Raw genomic sequence first — 13,311 nt, forward strand, 5'->3', positions numbered from 1 at the left:
ATGTGTACCGAAGGCGTATGCCCAGTGTTAGAAGCCGCGCTCGCTACTGCAGCCTGCTAGCTCAGTAAGTTGGAGCGTCGTGCAAATAAAGCGAAGGTCGTAGGTTCGATCCCTGTGCAGGGCAGTATTTTTTATTGTGTTCTACTGGCCGTCACCTGGTGTCGGGTGTGTATCTAGACAATTTAAAGACCAATTTAATGATGATGACCGAATGTGTACCGAAGGCGTATGCCCAGTGTTAGAAGCCGCGCTCGCTACTGCAGCCTGCTAGCTCAGTAAGTTGGAGCGTCGTGCAAATAAAGCGAAGGTCGTAGGTTCGATCCCTGCGCAGGCCAGTACTTTTTATTGTGTTCTACTAGCCGTCACCTGGTGTCAGGAGTGTAGCTAGACAATTTAAAGACCAATTTATTGATGATGACCGAATGTGTACCGAGGCGTACGCCCAGTGTTAGAAGCTGCACTCGCTACTGCGGCCTGCTAGCTCAGTCAGTTGGAGCGTCGTGCTAATAACGCGAATGTCGTAGGTTCAATCCCTGCGCAGGTCTGTATTTTTTATTGTGTTCTACTGGCCGTCACCTGGTGTCTGGTGTGTATCTAGACAATTTAAAGACCAATTTAATGATGATGACCGAATGTGTACCGAAGGTGTATGCCCAGTGTTAGAAGCCGCACTCGCTACTCCGGCCTGCTAGCTCAGTCGGTTAGAGCGTCGTGCTAATAACGCGAAGGTCGTAGGTTCGATTCCTGCGCAGGCCAGTACTTTTTATTGTGTTCTACTGGCCGTCACCTGGTGTCAGGTGTGTAGCTAGAAAATTAAAAACCAATTTATTGGTGATGACCGAATGTGTTCCGAAGGCGTATGCCCAGTGTTAGAAGCCGCACTCGCTAATTCGGCCTGCTAGCTCAGTCGGTTAGAGCGTCGTGCTAATAACGTGAAGGTCGTAAGTTCGATTCCTGGGCAGGCCAGTACTTTTTATTTTGTTCTACTGGCCGTCACCTGGTGTCAGGAGTGTAGCTAGACAATTTAAAGACCAATTTATTGATGATGACCGAATGTGTACCGAGGCGTACGCCCAGTGTTAGAAGCTGCACTCGCTACTGCGGCCTGCTAGCTCAGTCAGTTGGAGCGTCGTGCTAATAACGCGAATGTCGTAGGTTCAATCCCTGCGCAGGTCTGTATTTTTTATTGTGTTCTACTGGCCGTCACCTGGTGTCGGGTGTTCAGCTAGACAATTTCAAGACCAATTTATTGATGATAACCGAATGTGTACCGAGGCGTATGCCAAGTGTTAGAAGCCGCGCTCGCTACTGCGGCCTGCTAGCTCAGTCAGTTGAAGCTCGAGCAAATAACGCGAAGGTCGTAGGTTCGATCTCTGCGCAGGCCAGTATTTTTATTGTGTTCTACTGGCCGTCACCTGGTGTCGGGTGTTCAGCTAGACAATTTAAAGACCAATTTATTGATGATGACCGAATATGTACCGAAGGCGTATGCCCAGTGTTAGAAGCCGCACTCGCTACTGCGGCCTGCTAGCTCAGTCGGTTAGAGCGTCGTGCTAATAACGCGAAGGTCTTAGGTTCGATCCCTGCACAGAAAAGTATTTTTATTGTGTTCTACTGGCCGTCATCTGGTGTCGGGTGTGTATCTAGACAATTTAAAGACCAATTTAATGATGATGACCGAATGTGTACCGAAGGTGTATGCCCAGTGTTAGAAGCTGCACTCGCTACTCCGGCCTGCTAGCTCAGTCGGTTAGAGCGTCGTGCTAATAACGCGAAGGTCGTAGGTTCGATCCCTGCGCAGGCCAGTACTTTTTATTGTGTTCTACTAGCCGTCACCTGGTGTCAGGTGTGTAGCTAGACAATTTAAACACCAATTTAGTTATGATGACCGAATGTGTACCGAGGCGTACGCCCAGTGTTAGAAGCCGCACTCGCTACTGCGGCCTGCTAGCTCAGTAAGTTGGAGCGTCGAGCAAATAAAGCGAAGGTCGTAGGTTCGATCCCTGTGCAGGGCAGTATTTTTTATTGTGTTCTACTGGCCGTCACCTGGTGTCGGGTGTGTATCTAGACAATTTAAAGACCAATTTATTGATGATGACCGAATGTGTACCGAAGGCGTATGCCCAGTGTTAGAAGCCGCGCTCGCTACTGCAGCCTGCTAGCTCAGTAAGTTGGAGCGTCGTGCAAATAAAGCGAAGGTCGTAGGTTCGATCCCTGTGCAGGGCAGTATTTTTTATTGTGTTCTACTGGCCGTCACCTGGTGTCGGGTGTGTATCTAGACAATTTAAAGACCAATTTAATGATGATGACCGAATGTGTACCGAAGGCGTATGCCCAGTGTTAGAAGCCGCGCTCGCTACTGCAGCCTGCTAGCTCAGTAAGTTGGAGCGTCGTGCAAATAAAGCGAAGGTCGTAGGTTCGATCCCTGCGCAGGCCAGTACTTTTTATTGTGTTCTACTAGCCGTCACCTGGTGTCAGGAGTGTAGCTAGACAATTTAAAGACCAATTTATTGATGATGACCGAATGTGTACCGAGGCGTACGCCCAGTGTTAGAAGCTGCACTCGCTACTGCGGCCTGCTAGCTCAGTCAGTTGGAGCGTCGTGCTAATAACGCGAATGTCGTAGGTTCAATCCCTGCGCAGGTCTGTATTTTTTATTGTGTTCTACTGGCCGTCACCTGGTGTCGGGTGTTCAGCTAGACAATTTCAAGACCAATTTATTGATGATAACCGAATGTGTACCGAGGCGTATGCCAAGTGTTAGAAGCCGCGCTCGCTACTGCGGCCTGCTAGCTCAGTCAGTTGAAGCTCGAGCAAATAACGCGAAGGTCGTAGGTTCGATCCCTGCGCAGGCCAGTATTTTTTATTGTGTTCTACTGGCCGTCACCTGGTGTCGGGTGTTCAGCTAGACAATTTAAAGACCAATTTATTGATGATGACCGAATATGTACCGAAGGCGTATGCCCAGTGTTAGAAGCCGCACTCGCTACTGCGGCCTGCTAGCTCAGTCGGTTAGAGCGTCGTGCTAATAACGCGAAGGTCTTAGGTTCGATCCCTGCACAGAAAAGTATTTTTATTGTGTTCTACTGGCCGTCATCTGGTGTCGGGTGTGTATCTAGACAATTTAAAGACCAATTTAATGATGATGACCGAATGTGTACGGAAGGTGTATGCCCAGTGTTAGAAGCTGCACTCGCTACTCCGGCCTGCTAGCTCAGTCGGTTAGAGCGTCGTGCTAATAACGCGAAGGGCGTAGGTTCGATCCCTGCGCAGGCCAGTATTTTTTATTGTGTTCTACTGGCCGTCACCTGGTGTCGGGTGTGTAGCTAGACAATTTAAAGACCAATTTATTGATGATGACCGAATGAGTACCGAAGGCGTATGCCCAGTGTTAGAAGCCGCACGCGCTAATTCGGCCTGCTAGCTCAGTCGGTTAGAGCGTCGTGCTAATAACGTGAAGGTCGTAAGTTCGATCCCTGCGCAGGCCAGTACTTCTTATTTTGTTCTACTGGCCGTCACCTGGTGTCAGGTGTGTAGCTAGACAATTTAAAGACCAATTTATTGATGATGACCGAATGTGTACCGAGGCGTATGCCCAGTGTTAGAAGCCGCGCTCGCTACTGCGGCCTGCTAGCTCAGTCAGATGAAGCGTCGTGCAAATAACGCGAAGGTCGTAGGTTCGATCCCTGCGCAGGCCAGTGTTTTTATTGTGTTCTACTGGCCGTCACCTGTTGTCGGGTGTTCAGCTAGACAATTTCAAGACCAATTTATTGATGATAACCGAATGTGTACCGAGGCGTATGCCCAGTGTTAGAAGCCGCGCTCGCTACTGCGGCCTGCTAGCTCAGTCAGTTGAAGCGTCGTGCAAATAACGCGAAGGTCGTAGGTTCGATCCCTGTGCAGGCCAGTATATTTTATTGTGTTCTACTGGCCGTCGCCTGGTGTCGGGTGTTCAGCTAGACAATTTAAAGACCAATTTATTGATGATGACCGAATATGTACCGAAGGCGTATGCCCAGTGTTAGAAGCCGCACTCGCTACTGCGGCCTGCTAGCTCAGTCGGTTAGAGCGTCGTGCTAATAACGCGAAGGTCTTAGGTTCGATCCCTGCACAGAAAAGTATTTTTATTGTGTTCTACTGGCCGTCATCTGGTGTCGGGTGTGTATCTAGACAATTTAAAGACCAATTTAATGATGATGACCGAATGTGTACCGAAGGTGTATGCCCAGTGTTAGAAGCTGCACTCGCTACTCCGGCCTGCTAGCTCAGTCAGTTGGAGCGTCATGCTAATAACGCGAAGATCGTAGGTTCAATCCCTGCGCAGGTCTGTATTTTTTATTGTGTTCTACTGGCCGTCACCTGGTGTCGGGTGTTCAGCTAGACAATTTCAAGACCAATTTATTGATGATAACCGAATGTGTACCGAGGCGTATGCCCAGTGTTAGAAGCCGCGCTCGCTACTGCGGCCTGCTAGCTCAGTCAGTTGAAGCATCGTGCAAATAACGCGAAGGTCGTAGGTTCGATCCCTGCGCAGGCCAGTATTTTTTATTGTGTTCTACTGGCCGTCACCTGGTGTCGGGTGTTCAGCTAGACAATTTAAAGACCAATTTATTGATGATGCCTGAATATGTACCGAAGGCGTATGCCCAGTGTTAGAAGCCGCACTCGCTACTGCGGCCTGCTAGCTCAGTCGGTTAGAGCGTCGTGCTAATAACGCGAAGGTCGTAGGTTTGATCCCTGCGCAGGCCAGTACTTTTTATTGTGTTCTACTGGCCGTCACGTGGTGTCAGGTGTGTAGCCAGACAATTTAAAGACCAATTTATTGATGATGACCGAATGTGTACCGAGGCGTATGCCCAGTGTTAGAAGCTGCACTCGCTACTCCGGCCTGCTAGCTCAGTCGGTTACAGCGTCGTGCTAAGAACGCGAAGGTCGTAGGTTCGATCCCTGCGCAGGCCAGTGTTTTTATTGTGTTCTACTGGCCGTCACCTGGTGTCGGGTGTGTATCTAGACAATTTAAAGACCAATTTATTGATGATGACCGAATGTGTACCGAGGCGTATGCCCAGTGTTAGAAGCCGCACTCGCTACTCCGGCCTGCTAGCTCAGTCGGTTAGAGCATCGTGCTAACAACGCGAAGGTCGTAGGTTCGATCCCTGCGCAGGCCAGTACTTTTTATTGTGTTCTACTGGCCGTCACCTGGTAACGCGTGTGTAGCTAGAATTTTTAAAGACCAATTTATTGATGATGCCCGAATGTGTACCGAAGGCGTATGCCCAGTGTTAGAAGCCGCACTCGCTACTGCGGCCTGCTTGCTCAGTCGGTTAGAGCGTCGTGCTAATAATGCGAAGGTCGTAGGTTCGATCCCTGCGCAGGCCAGTACTTTTTATTGTGTTCTACTGGCCGTCACCTGGTGTCGGGTGTTCAGCTAGACAATTTAAAGACCAATTTATTGATGATGACCGAATATGTACCGAAGGCGTATGCCCAGTGTTAGAAGCCGCACTCGCTACTGCGGCCTGCTAGCTCAGTTGGTTAGAGCGTCGTGGTAATAACGCGAATGTCGTAGGTTTGATCCCTGCGCAGGCCAGTACTTTTTATTGTGTTCTACTGGCCGTCACGTGGTGTCAGGTGTGTAGCCAGACAATTTAAAGACCAATTTAATGATGATGACCGCATGTGTACCGAAGGTGTATGCCCAGTGTTAGAAGCCGCACTCTCTAATCCGGCCTGCTAGCTCAGTCGGATAGAGCGTCGTGCTAATAATGCGAAGGTCGTAGGTTCGATGCCTGCGCAGGCCACTACATTTATTGTGTTCTAATGGCCGTCACCTGGTTTCGGCTGTGCAGCTAGAATTTTTAAAGACCAATTTATTGATGACGACCGAATGTGTACCGAAGGCGTATGCCCAGTGTTAGAAGCCGCACTGGTAACTCCGGCCTGCTAGCTCAGTCGGTTAGAGCGTCGTGCTAATAACGCGAAGGTCGTAGGTTCGATCCCTGCGCAGGCCAGTACTTTTTATTGTGTTCTACAGGCCGTCACCTGGTGTCAGGTGTGTAGCTAGACAACTTAAAGACCAATTTATTGATGATGACCGAATGTGTACCGAGGTGTATGCCCAGTGTTAGAAGCCGCGCTCGCTACTGCGGCCTGCTAGCTCAGTCAGTTGAAGCGTCGTGCAAATAACGCGAAGGTCGTAGGTTCGATCCCTGCGCAGGCCAGTATTTTTTATTGTGTTCTACTGGCCATCACCTGGTGTCGGGTGTGCAGCTAGACAATTTAAAGACCAATTTATTGATGATGACCGAATGTGTACCGAAGGCGTATGCCCAGTGTTAGAAGCCGCACTCGCTACTGCGGCCTGCTAGCTTAGTCGGTTAGAGCGTCGTGCTAATAACGCGAAGGTCTTAGGTTCGATCCCTGCGCAGGCCAGTATTTTTTATTGTGTTCTACTGGCCGTCACCTGGTGTCGGGTGTTCAGCTAGACAATTTAAAGACCAATTTATTGATGATGACCGAATATGTACCGAAGGCGTATGCCCAGTGTTAGAAGCCGCACTCGCTACTGCGGCCTGCTAGCTCAGTTGGTTAGAGCGTCGTGGTAATAACGCGAATGTCGTAGGTTTGATCCCTGCGCAGGCCAGTACTTTTTATTGTGTTCTACTGGCCGTCACGTGGTGTCAGGTGTGTAGCCAGACAATTTAAAAACCAATTTATTGGTGATGACCGAATGTGTTCCGAAGGCGTATGCCCAGTGTTAGAAGCCGCACTCGCTAATTCGGCCTGCTAGCTCAGTCGGTTAGAGCGTCGTGCTAATAACGTGAAGGTCGTAAGTTCGATTCCTGGGCAGGCCAGTACTTTTTATTTTGTTCTACTGGCCGTCACCTGGTGTCAGGTGTGTAGCTAGACAATTTAAAGACCAATTTATTGATGACCGAATGTGTACCGAAGGCGTATGCCCAGTGTTAGAAGCCGCACTCGCTACTGCGGCCTGCTAGCTCAGTCGGTTAGAGCGTCGTGCTAATAACGCGAAGGTCGTAGGTTAGGTCCCTGCGCAGGCCAGTACTTTTTATTGTGTTCTACTGGCCGTCACCTGGTGTCGGGTGTTCAGCTAGACAATTTCAAGACCAATTTATTGATGATAACCGAATGTGTACCGAGGCGTATGCCAAGTGTTAGAAGCCGCGCTCGCTACTGCGGCCTGCTAGCTCAGTCAGTTGAAGCTCGAGCAAATAACGCGAAGGTCGTAGGTTCGATCCCTGCGCAGGCCAGTATTTTTTATTGTGTTCTACTGGCCGTCACCTGGTGTCGGGTGTTCAGCTAGACAATTTAAAGACCAATTTATTGATGATGACCGAATATGTACCGAAGGCGTATGCCCAGTGTTAGAAGCCGCACTCGCTACTGCGGCCTGCTAGCTCAGTCGGTTAGAGCGTCGTGCTAATAACGCGAAGGTCTTAGGTTCGATCCCTGCACAGAAAAGTATTTTTATTGTGTTCTACTGGCCGTCATCTGGTGTCGGGTGTGTATCTAGACAATTTAAAGACCAATTTAATGATGATGACCGAATGTGTACGGAAGGTGTATGCCCAGTGTTAGAAGCTGCACTCGCTACTCCGGCCTGCTAGCTCAGTCGGTTAGAGCGTCGTGCTAATAACGCGAAGGGCGTAGGTTCGATCCCTGCGCAGGCCAGTATTTTTTATTGTGTTCTACTGGCCGTCACCTGGTGTCGGGTGTGTAGCTAGACAATTTAAAGACCAATTTATTGATGATGACCGAATGAGTACCGAAGGCGTATGCCCAGTGTTAGAAGCCGCACGCGCTAATTCGGCCTGCTAGCTCAGTCGGTTAGAGCGTCGTGCTAATAACGTGAAGGTCGTAAGTTCGATCCCTGCGCAGGCCAGTACTTCTTATTTTGTTCTACTGGCCGTCACCTGGTGTCAGGTGTGTAGCTAGACAATTTAAAGACCAATTTATTGATGATGACCGAATGTGTACCGAGGCGTATGCCCAGTGTTAGAAGCCGCGCTCGCTACTGCGGCCTGCTAGCTCAGTCAGATGAAGCGTCGTGCAAATAACGCGAAGGTCGTAGGTTCGATCCCTGCGCAGGCCAGTGTTTTTATTGTGTTCTACTGGCCGTCACCTGTTGTCGGGTGTTCAGCTAGACAATTTCAAGACCAATTTATTGATGATAACCGAATGTGTACCGAGGCGTATGCCCAGTGTTAGAAGCCGCGCTCGCTACTGCGGCCTGCTAGCTCAGTCAGTTGAAGCGTCGTGCAAATAACGCGAAGGTCGTAGGTTCGATCCCTGTGCAGGCCAGTATATTTTATTGTGTTCTACTGGCCGTCGCCTGGTGTCGGGTGTTCAGCTAGACAATTTAAAGACCAATTTATTGATGATGACCGAATATGTACCGAAGGCGTATGCCCAGTGTTAGAAGCCGCACTCGCTACTGCGGCCTGCTAGCTCAGTCGGTTAGAGCGTCGTGCTAATAACGCGAAGGTCTTAGGTTCGATCCCTGCACAGAAAAGTATTTTTATTGTGTTCTACTGGCCGTCATCTGGTGTCGGGTGTGTATCTAGACAATTTAAAGACCAATTTAATGATGATGACCGAATGTGTACCGAAGGTGTATGCCCAGTGTTAGAAGCTGCACTCGCTACTCCGGCCTGCTAGCTCAGTCAGTTGGAGCGTCATGCTAATAACGCGAAGATCGTAGGTTCAATCCCTGCGCAGGTCTGTATTTTTTATTGTGTTCTACTGGCCGTCACCTGGTGTCGGGTGTTCAGCTAGACAATTTCAAGACCAATTTATTGATGATAACCGAATGTGTACCGAGGCGTATGCCCAGTGTTAGAAGCCGCGCTCGCTACTGCGGCCTGCTAGCTCAGTCAGTTGAAGCATCGTGCAAATAACGCGAAGGTCGTAGGTTCGATCCCTGCGCAGGCCAGTATTTTTTATTGTGTTCTACTGGCCGTCACCTGGTGTCGGGTGTTCAGCTAGACAATTTAAAGACCAATTTATTGATGATGCCTGAATATGTACCGAAGGCGTATGCCCAGTGTTAGAAGCCGCACTCGCTACTGCGGCCTGCTAGCTCAGTCGGTTAGAGCGTCGTGCTAATAACGCGAAGGTCGTAGGTTTGATCCCTGCGCAGGCCAGTACTTTTTATTGTGTTCTACTGGCCGTCACGTGGTGTCAGGTGTGTAGCCAGACAATTTAAAGACCAATTTATTGATGATGACCGAATGTGTACCGAGGCGTATGCCCAGTGTTAGAAGCTGCACTCGCTACTCCGGCCTGCTAGCTCAGTCGGTTACAGCGTCGTGCTAAGAACGCGAAGGTCGTAGGTTCGATCCCTGCGCAGGCCAGTGTTTTTATTGTGTTCTACTGGCCGTCACCTGGTGTCGGGTGTGTATCTAGACAATTTAAAGACCAATTTATTGATGATGACCGAATGTGTACCGAGGCGTATGCCCAGTGTTAGAAGCCGCACTCGCTACTCCGGCCTGCTAGCTCAGTCGGTTAGAGCATCGTGCTAACAACGCGAAGGTCGTAGGTTCGATCCCTGCGCAGGCCAGTACTTTTTATTGTGTTCTACTGGCCGTCACCTGGTAACGCGTGTGTAGCTAGAATTTTTAAAGACCAATTTATTGATGATGCCCGAATGTGTACCGAAGGCGTATGCCCAGTGTTAGAAGCCGCACTCGCTACTGCGGCCTGCTTGCTCAGTCGGTTAGAGCGTCGTGCTAATAATGCGAAGGTCGTAGGTTCGATCCCTGCGCAGGCCAGTACTTTTTATTGTGTTCTACTGGCCGTCACCTGGTGTCGGGTGTTCAGCTAGACAATTTAAAGACCAATTTATTGATGATGACCGAATATGTACCGAAGGCGTATGCCCAGTGTTAGAAGCCGCACTCGCTACTGCGGCCTGCTAGCTCAGTTGGTTAGAGCGTCGTGGTAATAACGCGAATGTCGTAGGTTTGATCCCTGCGCAGGCCAGTACTTTTTATTGTGTTCTACTGGCCGTCACGTGGTGTCAGGTGTGTAGCCAGACAATTTAAAGACCAATTTAATGATGATGACCGCATGTGTACCGAAGGTGTATGCCCAGTGTTAGAAGCCGCACTCTCTAATCCGGCCTGCTAGCTCAGTCGGATAGAGCGTCGTGCTAATAATGCGAAGGTCGTAGGTTCGATGCCTGCGCAGGCCACTACATTTATTGTGTTCTAATGGCCGTCACCTGGTTTCGGCTGTGCAGCTAGAATTTTTAAAGACCAATTTATTGATGACGACCGAATGTGTACCGAAGGCGTATGCCCAGTGTTAGAAGCCGCACTGGTAACTCCGGCCTGCTAGCTCAGTCGGTTAGAGCGTCGTGCTAATAACGCGAAGGTCGTAGGTTCGATCCCTGCGCAGGCCAGTACTTTTTATTGTGTTCTACAGGCCGTCACCTGGTGTCAGGTGTGTAGCTAGACAACTTAAAGACCAATTTATTGATGATGACCGAATGTGTACCGAGGTGTATGCCCAGTGTTAGAAGCCGCGCTCGCTACTGCGGCCTGCTAGCTCAGTCAGTTGAAGCGTCGTGCAAATAACGCGAAGGTCGTATGTTCGATCCCTGCGCAGGCCAGTATTTTTTATTGTGTTCTACTGGCCATCACCTGGTGTCGGGTGTGCAGCTAGACAATTTAAAGACCAATTTATTGATGATGACCGAATGTGTACCGAAGGCGTATGCCCAGTGTTAGAAGCCGCACTCGCTACTGCGGCCTGCTAGCTTAGTCGGTTAGAGCGTCGTGCTAATAACGCGAAGGTCTTAGGTTCGATCCCTGCGCAGGCCAGTATTTTTTATTGTGTTCTACTGGCCGTCACCTGGTGTCTGGTGTGTATCTAGACAATTTAAAGACCAATTTAATGATGATGACCGAATGTGTACCGAAGGTGTATGCCCAGTGTTAGAAGCCGCACTCGCTACTCCGGCCTGCTAGCTCAGTCGGTTAGAGCGTCGTGCTAATAACGCGAAGGTCGTAGGTTCGATTCCTGCGCAGGCCAGTACTTTTTATTGTGTTCTACTGGCCGTCACCTGGTGTCAGGTGTGTAGCTAGAAAATTAAAAACCAATTTATTGGTGATGACCGAATGTGTTCCGAAGGCGTATGCCCAGTGTTAGAAGCCGCACTCGCTAATTCGGCCTGCTAGCTCAGTCGGTTAGAGCGTCGTGCTAATAACGTGAAGGTCGTAAGTTCGATTCCTGGGCAGGCCAGTACTTTTTATTTTGTTCTACTGGCCGTCACCTGGTGTCAGGTGTGTAGCTAGACAATTTAAAGACCAATTTATTGATGACCGAATGTGTACCGAAGGCGTATGCCCAGTGTTAGAAGCCGCACTCGCTACTGCGGCCTGCTAGCTCAGTCGGTTAGAGCGTCGTGCTAATAACGCGAAGGTCGTAGGTTAGGTCCCTGCGCAGGCCAGTACTTTTTATTGTGTTCTACTGGCCGTCACCTGGTGTCGGTTGTGCAGCTAGACAATTTAGAGACCAATTTATTGATGATGACCGAATGTGTACCGAAGGCGTATGCCCAGTGTTAGAAGCCGCACTCGCTACTGCGGCCTGCTAGCTCAGTCGGTTAGAGCGTCGTGCTAATAACGCGAAGGTCTTAGGTTCGATCCCTGCGCAGGCCAGTATTTTTTATTTTGTTCTACTGGCCGTCACCTGGTGTCGGTTGTGTATCTAGACAATTTAAAGACCAATTTATTGATGATGACCGAATGTGTACCGAAGGCGTATGCCGAGTGTTAGAAGCCGCACTCGCTACTCCGGCCTGCTAGCTCAGTCGGTTAGAGCGTCGTGCTAATAACGCGAAGGTCGTAGGTTCGATCCCTGCGCAGGCCAGTACTTTTTATTGTGTTCCACAGGCCGTCACCTGGTGTCAGGTGTGTAGCTAGACAATTTAAAGACCAATTTATTGATGATGACCGAATGTGTACCGAAGGCGTATGTCCAGTGTTAGAAGCCGCACTCGCTACTTCGGCCTGCTAGCTCAGTCGGTTAGAGCGTCGTGTTAATAACGTGAAGGTCATAGGTTCGATCCCTGCGCAGGCCAGTACTTTTTATTGTGTTCTACTGGCCGTCACCTGGTGTCGGGTGATTAGCTAGGCAATTTTAAAAACCAATTTATTATTGATGACCGAATGTGTACCGAAGGCGTATGCCCATGTTAAAAGCCGCGCTCACTACTGCGGCCTGCTAGCTCAGTATTAGAGCATCGTGCTAACAACGCGAAGGTCGTAGGTTCGATCCCTGCACAGGTCAGTATTTTAATGTGTTTTACTGGCCGTCACCTGGTGTCGGGTGTGTAGCTAGACAATCTAAAGACCAATTTATTGATGATGACCGAATGTGTACCGAAGGCGTATGCCCAGTGTTAAAAGCCGCGCTCACTACTGCGGCCTGCTAGCTCAGTATTAAAGCATCGTGCTAACAACGCGAAGGTCGTAGGTTCGATCCCTGCACAGGTCAGTATTTTAATGTGTTTTACTGGCCGTCACCTGGTGTCGGGTGTGTATCTAGACAATTTAAAGACCAATTTAATGATGATGACCGAATGTGTACCGAAGGCGTATGCCCAGTGTTAAAAGCCGCGCTCACTACTGCGGCCTGCTAGCTCAGTATAAAGCATCGTGCTAACAACGCGAAGGTCGTAGGTTCGATCCCTGCACAGGTCAGTATTTTAATGTGTTTTACTGGCCGTCACCTGGTGTCGGGTGTGTAGCTAGACAATCTAAAGACCAATTTATTGATGATGACCGAATGTGTACCGAAGGCGTATGGCCAGTTTTAGAAGCCGCACTCGCTACTTCGGCCTGCTAGCTCAGTCGGTTAGAGCGTCGTGCTAAATCGCGAAGGTCGTACATTCAATCCCTGCGCAGGCCAGTAACATTTTTATTCTTTGGCACCTCACTTAGTGCAGGTGGTGCTAATTAGCGATAAAATGCACATTAATTAGAAGCCACTCATTGTATATTGTTTGATGCGTGCCTATTTTAGGAGAGTATTTTGTAATTAAGTGTACCACTAAGATTTGTATCAAGGGATCGGTCAGCTTTATTTAGAGATCTGGTAGAGAACAAACGGCGGGGCTGGCGGCGAAGGCGTAGTGGTTAGAGCATCCGCCTCGCATGCAAAAGGTCCGTGGCTCGAACCCCGGTGCCGCACAGCTCCCAACCGGATTTTAAAAAATCCGCGTGGTGATGAAACTGCAGTAAGGGGCCTGGGGTGCGGGTCACCGGCAACCACCGCCGGTAA

General features: G+C 49.5%; 40 non-coding genes across 40 annotated transcripts; all 40 read left to right on the forward strand.

Moving 5' to 3' along the window:
• Window positions 1-471: 471 nt before the first annotated feature.
• Window positions 472-545, forward strand: TRNAI-AAU (transfer RNA isoleucine (anticodon AAU)). The gene has a single exon. It is a non-coding gene; the product is annotated as a tRNA-Ile (tRNA).
• A 137-nt stretch (window positions 546-682) lies between these two features.
• Window positions 683-756, forward strand: TRNAI-AAU (transfer RNA isoleucine (anticodon AAU)). The gene has a single exon. It is a non-coding gene; the product is annotated as a tRNA-Ile (tRNA).
• Window positions 757-892: 136 nt separating this feature from the next.
• On the forward strand, window positions 893-966 carry TRNAI-AAU (transfer RNA isoleucine (anticodon AAU)). Its single transcript has one exon. It is a non-coding gene; the product is annotated as a tRNA-Ile (tRNA).
• A 136-nt stretch (window positions 967-1,102) lies between these two features.
• TRNAI-AAU (transfer RNA isoleucine (anticodon AAU)) lies at window positions 1,103-1,176 on the forward strand. The gene has a single exon. It is a non-coding gene; the product is annotated as a tRNA-Ile (tRNA).
• Window positions 1,177-1,731: 555 nt separating this feature from the next.
• On the forward strand, window positions 1,732-1,805 carry TRNAI-AAU (transfer RNA isoleucine (anticodon AAU)). Its single transcript has one exon. It is a non-coding gene; the product is annotated as a tRNA-Ile (tRNA).
• A 768-nt stretch (window positions 1,806-2,573) lies between these two features.
• TRNAI-AAU (transfer RNA isoleucine (anticodon AAU)) lies at window positions 2,574-2,647 on the forward strand. Its single transcript has one exon. It is a non-coding gene; the product is annotated as a tRNA-Ile (tRNA).
• Window positions 2,648-3,203: 556 nt separating this feature from the next.
• TRNAI-AAU (transfer RNA isoleucine (anticodon AAU)) lies at window positions 3,204-3,277 on the forward strand. Its single transcript has one exon. It is a non-coding gene; the product is annotated as a tRNA-Ile (tRNA).
• A 137-nt stretch (window positions 3,278-3,414) lies between these two features.
• Window positions 3,415-3,488, forward strand: TRNAI-AAU (transfer RNA isoleucine (anticodon AAU)). The gene has a single exon. It is a non-coding gene; the product is annotated as a tRNA-Ile (tRNA).
• A 976-nt stretch (window positions 3,489-4,464) lies between these two features.
• On the forward strand, window positions 4,465-4,538 carry TRNAI-AAU (transfer RNA isoleucine (anticodon AAU)). Its single transcript has one exon. It is a non-coding gene; the product is annotated as a tRNA-Ile (tRNA).
• Window positions 4,539-4,675: 137 nt separating this feature from the next.
• On the forward strand, window positions 4,676-4,749 carry TRNAI-AAU (transfer RNA isoleucine (anticodon AAU)). Its single transcript has one exon. It is a non-coding gene; the product is annotated as a tRNA-Ile (tRNA).
• Window positions 4,750-4,885: 136 nt separating this feature from the next.
• Window positions 4,886-4,959, forward strand: TRNAL-AAG (transfer RNA isoleucine (anticodon AAU)). Its single transcript has one exon. It is a non-coding gene; the product is annotated as a tRNA-Leu (tRNA).
• Window positions 4,960-5,094: 135 nt separating this feature from the next.
• On the forward strand, window positions 5,095-5,168 carry TRNAV-AAC (transfer RNA valine (anticodon AAC)). The gene has a single exon. It is a non-coding gene; the product is annotated as a tRNA-Val (tRNA).
• Window positions 5,169-5,305: 137 nt separating this feature from the next.
• On the forward strand, window positions 5,306-5,379 carry TRNAI-AAU (transfer RNA isoleucine (anticodon AAU)). The gene has a single exon. It is a non-coding gene; the product is annotated as a tRNA-Ile (tRNA).
• A 137-nt stretch (window positions 5,380-5,516) lies between these two features.
• TRNAI-AAU (transfer RNA isoleucine (anticodon AAU)) lies at window positions 5,517-5,590 on the forward strand. The gene has a single exon. It is a non-coding gene; the product is annotated as a tRNA-Ile (tRNA).
• Window positions 5,591-5,727: 137 nt separating this feature from the next.
• TRNAI-AAU (transfer RNA isoleucine (anticodon AAU)) lies at window positions 5,728-5,801 on the forward strand. Its single transcript has one exon. It is a non-coding gene; the product is annotated as a tRNA-Ile (tRNA).
• Window positions 5,802-5,937: 136 nt separating this feature from the next.
• TRNAI-AAU (transfer RNA isoleucine (anticodon AAU)) lies at window positions 5,938-6,011 on the forward strand. Its single transcript has one exon. It is a non-coding gene; the product is annotated as a tRNA-Ile (tRNA).
• Window positions 6,012-6,147: 136 nt separating this feature from the next.
• Window positions 6,148-6,221, forward strand: TRNAI-AAU (transfer RNA isoleucine (anticodon AAU)). Its single transcript has one exon. It is a non-coding gene; the product is annotated as a tRNA-Ile (tRNA).
• Window positions 6,222-6,358: 137 nt separating this feature from the next.
• Window positions 6,359-6,432, forward strand: TRNAI-AAU (transfer RNA isoleucine (anticodon AAU)). The gene has a single exon. It is a non-coding gene; the product is annotated as a tRNA-Ile (tRNA).
• A 137-nt stretch (window positions 6,433-6,569) lies between these two features.
• TRNAI-AAU (transfer RNA isoleucine (anticodon AAU)) lies at window positions 6,570-6,643 on the forward strand. The gene has a single exon. It is a non-coding gene; the product is annotated as a tRNA-Ile (tRNA).
• A 137-nt stretch (window positions 6,644-6,780) lies between these two features.
• Window positions 6,781-6,854, forward strand: TRNAI-AAU (transfer RNA isoleucine (anticodon AAU)). The gene has a single exon. It is a non-coding gene; the product is annotated as a tRNA-Ile (tRNA).
• A 134-nt stretch (window positions 6,855-6,988) lies between these two features.
• On the forward strand, window positions 6,989-7,062 carry TRNAI-AAU (transfer RNA isoleucine (anticodon AAU)). Its single transcript has one exon. It is a non-coding gene; the product is annotated as a tRNA-Ile (tRNA).
• Window positions 7,063-7,618: 556 nt separating this feature from the next.
• Window positions 7,619-7,692, forward strand: TRNAI-AAU (transfer RNA isoleucine (anticodon AAU)). The gene has a single exon. It is a non-coding gene; the product is annotated as a tRNA-Ile (tRNA).
• Window positions 7,693-7,829: 137 nt separating this feature from the next.
• Window positions 7,830-7,903, forward strand: TRNAI-AAU (transfer RNA isoleucine (anticodon AAU)). The gene has a single exon. It is a non-coding gene; the product is annotated as a tRNA-Ile (tRNA).
• Window positions 7,904-8,879: 976 nt separating this feature from the next.
• TRNAI-AAU (transfer RNA isoleucine (anticodon AAU)) lies at window positions 8,880-8,953 on the forward strand. The gene has a single exon. It is a non-coding gene; the product is annotated as a tRNA-Ile (tRNA).
• Window positions 8,954-9,090: 137 nt separating this feature from the next.
• TRNAI-AAU (transfer RNA isoleucine (anticodon AAU)) lies at window positions 9,091-9,164 on the forward strand. The gene has a single exon. It is a non-coding gene; the product is annotated as a tRNA-Ile (tRNA).
• A 136-nt stretch (window positions 9,165-9,300) lies between these two features.
• Window positions 9,301-9,374, forward strand: TRNAL-AAG (transfer RNA leucine (anticodon AAG)). The gene has a single exon. It is a non-coding gene; the product is annotated as a tRNA-Leu (tRNA).
• A 135-nt stretch (window positions 9,375-9,509) lies between these two features.
• On the forward strand, window positions 9,510-9,583 carry TRNAV-AAC (transfer RNA valine (anticodon AAC)). Its single transcript has one exon. It is a non-coding gene; the product is annotated as a tRNA-Val (tRNA).
• Window positions 9,584-9,720: 137 nt separating this feature from the next.
• Window positions 9,721-9,794, forward strand: TRNAI-AAU (transfer RNA isoleucine (anticodon AAU)). The gene has a single exon. It is a non-coding gene; the product is annotated as a tRNA-Ile (tRNA).
• Window positions 9,795-9,931: 137 nt separating this feature from the next.
• TRNAI-AAU (transfer RNA isoleucine (anticodon AAU)) lies at window positions 9,932-10,005 on the forward strand. Its single transcript has one exon. It is a non-coding gene; the product is annotated as a tRNA-Ile (tRNA).
• Window positions 10,006-10,142: 137 nt separating this feature from the next.
• On the forward strand, window positions 10,143-10,216 carry TRNAI-AAU (transfer RNA isoleucine (anticodon AAU)). The gene has a single exon. It is a non-coding gene; the product is annotated as a tRNA-Ile (tRNA).
• A 136-nt stretch (window positions 10,217-10,352) lies between these two features.
• Window positions 10,353-10,426, forward strand: TRNAI-AAU (transfer RNA isoleucine (anticodon AAU)). Its single transcript has one exon. It is a non-coding gene; the product is annotated as a tRNA-Ile (tRNA).
• A 347-nt stretch (window positions 10,427-10,773) lies between these two features.
• On the forward strand, window positions 10,774-10,847 carry TRNAI-AAU (transfer RNA isoleucine (anticodon AAU)). Its single transcript has one exon. It is a non-coding gene; the product is annotated as a tRNA-Ile (tRNA).
• Window positions 10,848-10,984: 137 nt separating this feature from the next.
• On the forward strand, window positions 10,985-11,058 carry TRNAI-AAU (transfer RNA isoleucine (anticodon AAU)). The gene has a single exon. It is a non-coding gene; the product is annotated as a tRNA-Ile (tRNA).
• Window positions 11,059-11,194: 136 nt separating this feature from the next.
• Window positions 11,195-11,268, forward strand: TRNAI-AAU (transfer RNA isoleucine (anticodon AAU)). The gene has a single exon. It is a non-coding gene; the product is annotated as a tRNA-Ile (tRNA).
• A 134-nt stretch (window positions 11,269-11,402) lies between these two features.
• On the forward strand, window positions 11,403-11,476 carry TRNAI-AAU (transfer RNA isoleucine (anticodon AAU)). The gene has a single exon. It is a non-coding gene; the product is annotated as a tRNA-Ile (tRNA).
• Window positions 11,477-11,613: 137 nt separating this feature from the next.
• TRNAI-AAU (transfer RNA isoleucine (anticodon AAU)) lies at window positions 11,614-11,687 on the forward strand. Its single transcript has one exon. It is a non-coding gene; the product is annotated as a tRNA-Ile (tRNA).
• A 137-nt stretch (window positions 11,688-11,824) lies between these two features.
• On the forward strand, window positions 11,825-11,898 carry TRNAI-AAU (transfer RNA isoleucine (anticodon AAU)). Its single transcript has one exon. It is a non-coding gene; the product is annotated as a tRNA-Ile (tRNA).
• A 137-nt stretch (window positions 11,899-12,035) lies between these two features.
• Window positions 12,036-12,109, forward strand: TRNAI-AAU (transfer RNA isoleucine (anticodon AAU)). Its single transcript has one exon. It is a non-coding gene; the product is annotated as a tRNA-Ile (tRNA).
• Window positions 12,110-12,246: 137 nt separating this feature from the next.
• TRNAV-AAC (transfer RNA valine (anticodon AAC)) lies at window positions 12,247-12,318 on the forward strand. Its single transcript has one exon. It is a non-coding gene; the product is annotated as a tRNA-Val (tRNA).
• Window positions 12,319-12,453: 135 nt separating this feature from the next.
• On the forward strand, window positions 12,454-12,525 carry TRNAV-AAC (transfer RNA valine (anticodon AAC)). Its single transcript has one exon. It is a non-coding gene; the product is annotated as a tRNA-Val (tRNA).
• The last annotated feature ends 786 nt before the right edge of the window (window positions 12,526-13,311 follow it).

The sequence above is a fragment of the Rhipicephalus microplus genome, chromosome X (genome assembly GCF_043290135.1).
Source record: "Rhipicephalus microplus isolate Deutch F79 chromosome X, USDA_Rmic, whole genome shotgun sequence".
NCBI classification, from domain to species: domain Eukaryota; kingdom Metazoa; phylum Arthropoda; class Arachnida; order Ixodida; family Ixodidae; genus Rhipicephalus; species Rhipicephalus microplus.